General features: G+C 32.6%; 1 pseudogene; it reads left to right on the top strand.

Moving 5' to 3' along the window:
* The first annotated feature begins 2,582 nt into the window (after nucleotides 1-2,582).
* Nucleotides 2,583-4,638, top strand: LOC124082239 (sterol O-acyltransferase 1-like; annotated as a pseudogene).
* Nucleotides 4,639-7,455: the final 2,817 nt, after the last annotated feature.

The following is a 7,455-nucleotide window of genomic DNA, read 5'->3' on the forward strand; positions in this document are numbered from 1 at the left end:
ACCCAGTAGGCACCTGCCAGGATATTGTATCTGTGTTGGCTCTAATCTTCTGGCTTTCATAGCAGCAGCACCTTCACCCAATGATGGCTCTGCTTCAGCTCTCTGTGTACAGAGTAGATTTTGAAGTATCAGTGCCCAGTGCAGCCTTGGATCAGCTAAGTTCAGGCAGCTTATTTGCTCTAAGATATTTCCATACCAAATGTGTTCTCCCTCCATTTGTGGTGAATCAGTGCCAGAATAGCATCTGGATAGGCTCCAATATATTCTTTCTACTTCTTTTACTGTACCCAAATTTCTGAGTTCTTAAGCCACTTTGAATGTCGAATATTAAACTTTAGTGAATTCCCTCTTTCACCCATCTTACTGAGAAGCAGTACACCCACTGCTTTGGTCCTGAGCTACAGTGTCAATTGGAATGCAGCTTTCCTATACTTTACCTATCTAGGAATTGGGTTTTATGACTTTATGTCTTACTGAAGCCAGAAAGAAATATATATTTCCTATTTTCAGATAAAGCTGTTTTGTTTAAAGAATAATTCATAAAGCTGCATACCTAAGCCATCATTGGAAAACTTGAAATAATGCCTATCAACCTCAAATCTCAGTTGAGGATCATTAGCAATGAATATCATGGTGAGCTCTAATTACCTCCTACTGCACTTGCACTTTAGGGGAGATGTTCCACTCATTTAGCTCATGCTATGTAATGTATTAATTAAATATTTTCAGTGCTAATCAGAATTTGTATAGAAAAAGAAAAGCACTACTCTATTTAAAAGGGCAGAATAACTTTTTCTATTTTGAAAATAAAAATCTCTAGTTTGTAATAGTCACAACACTAATATTATATCTTCTTTACGCTTCTCTTTAGAAACAAATAAAAGGCATTTATACAACACTAAAGCCATTTAATTTGTTCCCTTTCTTCTTAGGATATGATCTTACATTTTTGCAATTTCAAAAAAAATTACTTCAACTAAATGAAATGAATTTTTAGTGCTACATTTTCTTTTCCATTGTCATCACAAAGTTTCATAAGTTTTTAGATATGCAGAATATAAGTTATTCATGGTGTCATTTTCACTTTCCTGAATTGAAAAATTCAAATATGCCAATTCATCTAAATGTAAGAATCGTATTTATTTCCCTTAAAAGTAACTTGCTAAGAAATTAAAAGACTTAGATTTGGTAAATTCAAAATAGCTTTACAATTACAAAATTTCAGCAGTTGATTTTAATATTGTTCACATATTAACAAAAGAGAGGAAAGGTAAAGCAACCAAAAGTCACATATTAAATTCTTCACACATTATCTATTTGTTGAGAATATAATGTGTGTGTACATGTGTGTACATAGTATGTGTATACATAGGTGTGTTATATATATATATATATATATATATATATATATATATATATATATATATATATATGTATGTGTGTGTATGTATATACTTACATACACATAGCCAGAAAATAAAATTAACCAGTAAATTATAGAGTCACCTAATATTTCAAACACTAAGCAATAATAACTATCTATAGGATAGAGTATTTAAGCTAAGGATTATTCAACCAGTTGAATTTTAGTTGGTTATTGTCTCATTGTTTCTAGGTGTGCTCTTCCCTCTCACACTAGGTCCTTTGAAAAATTATGATGCTGTCTTCATGATATGCAGAACCCTACTGCTTAATCCACAATCTCTTTATATTAATAAACTTTGAAAATATGTGATTTCAACAATTATAATTATATTGATCACCCATTTTTTTCCAATTGGACTTCTTGATATACTTCACACTTGTTCACTGTCTACAAATAAAGTACTTTAAAAGACTCTGTCCCCTGCTAGATTAAACATAAAATAAGGGCAGGGTCTGTCTAGGACACAATAAGTGAGATAGAAGACTGAGTCCCTTTTAGCCATTTCAGCTTCATATTATGCTCTTTGACATCATCATCAAACTCTAGGTCAACTTGAATCAATCTCTCTCTCTCTCTCTCTCTCTCTCTCTCTCTTTCTCTCTCTCTCTCTCTCTCTCTCTCTATATATATATATATATATATATATATATATATACTTTTGTATTATTCTGTTTATATGTATATATATTATTTATATATATATATATATTATTCTGTTTATATATATATAAACAGAATAATACAAAAGTGATTTCTTAATCCTCTCTTTTTAAAATATTTATATTTATCTCTATTTTTCATCCATCCCACCATTTAAGATATTTTATTTTATTTTTCTTAAATATATATTTATTTTAGTTTTAAATGTGCCTTTATTTTATTTATATGTGGTACTGAGACTCAAACCCAGTGCCTCACACATGCTAGGCAAGTGCTCTACCACTGAGCCACAACCCCAGTCCCAAGATATTTTAAAATACTAACTTGTCAGCTGATTTTAAGCCATAGGGGAGTATAATAAACATTATCTATATAAAATAGATTATCCAGTACTAACTAATCCTAACCCTAGCCCTCACCCTAACCCTCCCTCAGAAGCATCTGTCACAGGAGAGTTCAAGACTCATAATTCAATCACCACTCCCAACACAAATCAATGGTGAATAAAGATAAGGTGTTTCCTAGAAACTGGCTGTCCAAGTCCAGTGAAAACTATGAGAAAGATGAATACCAGAGAAACTCTACAAAGTATTCCCTAAAGATACATAGAAATGATTGAAATGAATAAAACAGTTGATAGCTAAAAAGAGGCAGTTGGCAGCAGAAGCAGAGAAATTATAGCCACTTTTTATGAAGGATGTTGAGAGTCACTTTGATGATTTTGTGAACAATCTCATTGAAAATTCTCCATCATTAGACAATGGTGGGTGTGTCCTCACAACTCTTTCAATTCTTGAAGAAATAAAAAACAATCACAGAGCTAAAAATCTCAGAGCATCTCCAGAACAAGTAAAAATTTTCATTGCAAGGAGATCTCTTTTTTTTTTTAATTTGTTTTAATTGGTTATACATGACAGTAGAATGCACTTATATACTTTGATGTATCATACATAGATGGATTATAATTTCTCATTTTTCTGAATATACGTAGAATCACATTGGTCATACAGTCACATGTAATGCATCAGAAAAACTTCTAAAACAGAAGGAGCATCCTGTGAAATATCATCACTTGTACAATTCATATATTTTGACTCTATTTTTGCTCTTTCCCCCATGCTCGTACTTTTTTTACATAATCATACCTTGTCTCTTAACTAATAAGAATTTTCCCAAGTTGCAACTTTGTCTAAACTCTTAAAGTTGGAAACAATGTTACCCAATATTATCTTACATGCACTCCCTGTGTTTTATTTTTTTTTATTTTTTTTTTATTTTTTATAGGTGAAGGATATTTAATGAGCTCTTTGAAATTGACCACATCAGAGCAATATACCACATGTTTATTTCCCTCCTCTTTCTCTATCCTCAGCACACTCATGGTAGATTTCATTGATGAAGGAAAGCTGGAACTTGAGTTTAATCTCCTGCATTATGCTTTTGGTAAATTTCCTACTGTTGTTTGGACATGGTGTATCATGTTCCTGCATATAATTTCAATCCACTATTTTCTGTTTCAATGTTGGGCCAATGGCTACAGCAAGAGTTCTCATCCAATGAGGGATCTATTGCCTTGTCCATGGCTTGTTTTTTATGGTCTTCCAGTTTGGAATTATAGGTTTTGGACCAACTTATGTTGTATTAGCATATACACTACCACCAGCTTCTCAGTTCTTTGTTATACTTGAACAGATTCATTTGATAATGAAGACTCACTCATTTGTCAGAGAGAATGTTCCTTGGGTACTGCTTTCATCTAAGAAGTAGAGCATGGTCCAATATCCACATTCAACCAATACTTGTGCTTCTTGTACAAGAAGTAAGATAGTACTTGTACTATCCTTGTCTACCATAACAGCAATCCCAGAACTTCCATTGTATTTGCCCAGGTTTTGTGTTGTTTTATGTGTACTACATCTTAGAAAGACTCTGCACCACCTTGTTTCAGAAAATCAAACAGGAGCCTTCATTGCCCATGTTCTGGTCCTGTGTGTATTTAACTCCATCTTGCCAGATGTGCTGATAACTGTTCCTTGCTCTTTTGTCTTTCAGCACTGCTGGATCAATGCTTTTGCTGTGATTTTCTGCTATTGGTGGTGGGATGTTTTATAAGGGTTGTTGAAACTTTACATCATACGCTATTATGGACCTGGAATGTGGTGGTCCATGACTGACTATACTACTATGCCTACAAGAACATTTTTATTGAAGTGGTTCAAGTCTGCTGCCATGTTGGTTGTCTTTGCCATATCTGCTATAGTGCATGAAGGTACACTCACTGTTTGCTTGAGCTATTTCTATGAAGTCTTCCTCATGTTCTTTCAGTTCTTTGGAATCAACTTCATTGTTATTGATAGTTGGAAAAGGCACTTTGGAACATTATGGTGTAGACTTCCCTTTGTGTAGCATGGAGTCATTTTGTATTTTTATTTTTTATTTTTAAGAATGGTCCTCTGAAATAACTAACATTTCTGGATTATACCCAGGCACGTTCCTGGACTTGCCATTACATGTTTAAGAAGCCTGGATTCTGTTTCCATCCTTGTCACTGAAGATAGGTTATTTCTCCTGATATTTGGACAGCTGTTATCATTTGGACCACCCCAGCCTTTTCAGATGGCTCACTTCATCCCTATGTGCCCCAGAGCTGAATATTGGAAGTTCCCTGGAATCTTGTATGCTTAAGAGGACTTTCTTCTTTCTTTTCTTTTGTTTTCTTTTTTCCTTTTTGGAAGAAGGGAGACTTATAGCTTAGTTAATGGCACATTTTTGCTGGGTCATCTTGGCTTAAGCCTTGTTAATTATATCTGTTTTATTCATTGACTTCATGCGATCAGAGACCAACATCATACTTGTCTGGTCACTAAACATCAAACTTAGGAAGAGAGCATTTATGTACCTATGTCTTAGAGTTTTTCCCATACATATTGTTGGAAGGCATTTTAATTAAACATGCAATTGGAGAAGAAAGGAAAATAATGTGGAACGATTTTTTTGGTATTTCTAGTATAAAGAAAAAAATATCAATTTTCCCAAGATAATTTTGTTACACATTCTATTTTATATTTTTTTGAAAGTTCAGATCTACTTGGTCTTTCTTTCTATATACAATATTGTGAAGCAATTAGCTGCCTTTAATCTTGAATTCTTGAGTTTATGTCAGTAATAGTATATATTGAGAGTATCAGAACTAGAAAAAGAAGTAGCACAATAAAAACATTTCCTTGTATTACTTTCAGGGTATTAAAAAAAGATTTTCTGAGTTAATAATGTGTTACAATTATTTTCTCTACAATGGAACTTATGTGGAAGGTTTTTTTTTTTTTTAACTGTAGGGTAATAATTTATTTGAAGTTATTTAGAAGTATCTTTTGGTATGGTTCTTTTATTTTCTAATAAATATTGACTTCCCTTATTTTTCAGACTAGTGAGTCTGTAACATAAGGATTATTCTCCTCCATTAATAGTAAAGTGATCATTAAGGATCCAGAAGCTGGCTTGTGAATCATTTGTTTGATTATAGCATATTTTTGGATACATATGTGACTGTTTCCAAGGAAATGTACTCTATTATGTAATATTTCCTGGTTACAAGATATTCGTTCTTAATGCAATGTGGGTGTAGGAAGGGTTTTGTTTGTATGTATGAAATATGATCATGTTTGTAAAGATTGCAAATTGGAAGGTATATCAGAGACCATATATTTCAATTTTCTACCTAAAAGAATGAGACTTATATATTGTTTAAATGATTATTGTTAACTGAAGCAACCACTTGAGAGACTTTATTGATAAAAGATAGTTCTAAGATGTCTTTTCCCCACTGTTCTATAGCCATTTGAATCTCACAAGAAGATAAGGTGGAGTTGCTTAACCATCATACTTGGTTTAGACTAAAGGTCTCCAACTTAAAAAAAAAAATGTTTACTATAATTTTGAACCAGATGAGTTGAGGCAGTTTTCAAATGTAAAACCCAGGTTAATAGACACAATTCACCTCAAAACAGGTTATTTAAAAAAAAATATTCTGTACGTTTCTAAGAAGTAATGTAATGGGGACATCAGCCCTAGCAAGAGTACCTTAATATAGCTCATAGTTTTTGAAATTTTTTTGAACATAAAATGAGCCAGTTACTTGAACCTATAACTACAAGAAAAAATAACTCTATACACAGGGAGCCAGGATTTTATATTATACCTTATAAATTGTACAACATACTGTTTAAAAATACTAACTTTAGATTAAGACTCCTAAATATTTTACTGTGTTTCCTTCATTTATTAACTGCAGTTTTGGCAAGCTGTGTACCTTTATAAGTTTCAATCATTCTATTATGAAATGAAAAATATAGTTCCACACATCAGAGTATGATTACAAGTATTCCCTGGGAAAATGTATAAATCAAAATCACTAAAATTCTTGAAGTTATGCACATTATAATTATCAGGGAAATAAAAATCAAAACTATAGGGAGATTTTACCTCATACCTGGGAGGATGGCCATTATTAAACACAGAAAACAATGAGTCTTGACAAAGATGTGGAATGCTTGTGCACTGAAGGATAGAATGTAAATGGTGCAGCAGCTGTAGAAAACAGCATAGAAATTATTCAGAAATTTAAACATAAAACTATCATATGATCCAGCAATTCCACTTCTACTTATACATCAAAATAACTGAGTCAGGATCTTGTAGAAATATTTGTATTCCCACTTTTATGCACCACTATGCACAAGAGCCAGAGATGAAATCCACCAAAGTGTCTGCAAGCAGATAAATAGAATAAGCAAAGCAAACGTATTATATACAAACAATGATGTATAAATCAACCTGGAAAAAGAAGGAGGAGGAGGAGGAGGAGGAGGAGGAGGAGGAGGAGGAGGAGGAGAAAATCCTTCTGAGAGCATTAGATATTTGAGAAAATAATTGTGTAATTAGGTATAATTATAGATTTATTATACTTGTCTAAAAATGTGAAAACCCATTTAAACATATTAAAATATCAAATATTAGAAAATAGAGTGTACAAAACTTCTGATTCTTTTCATATTTTTATAGGTGCCTTTATAGTTGTGAATGATTTGGGATTCATTGTTACATATTCATACATGTACCCAATATAAAAATATAATTTGGTCAGCATCATTTCCCAGTGTTACCTTACCCCTTTTCCTCCTCTCTACTCTTTCCTGATTTTAAGATTTTAAAGTATATTTGTTATTACTGAAAACATAAGTCAATATCAAAAATGTCAACCTAGTCAAACCAATAAACATGTCAAATCATCCCATTAAAGTCAGTGCTGAAAATTCATGAGTTGCTAACATCTAACTAGGAAGTGTATTCTTTGTGCCACCCCCCCCCCG

Source organism: Marmota monax, unplaced genomic scaffold (genome assembly GCF_021218885.2).
Source record: "Marmota monax isolate L192 unplaced genomic scaffold, Marmota_monax_Labrador192_F-V1.1 WCK01_AAM20220418_F8-fsc00132, whole genome shotgun sequence".
Lineage (NCBI taxonomy): Eukaryota > Metazoa > Chordata > Mammalia > Rodentia > Sciuridae > Marmota > Marmota monax.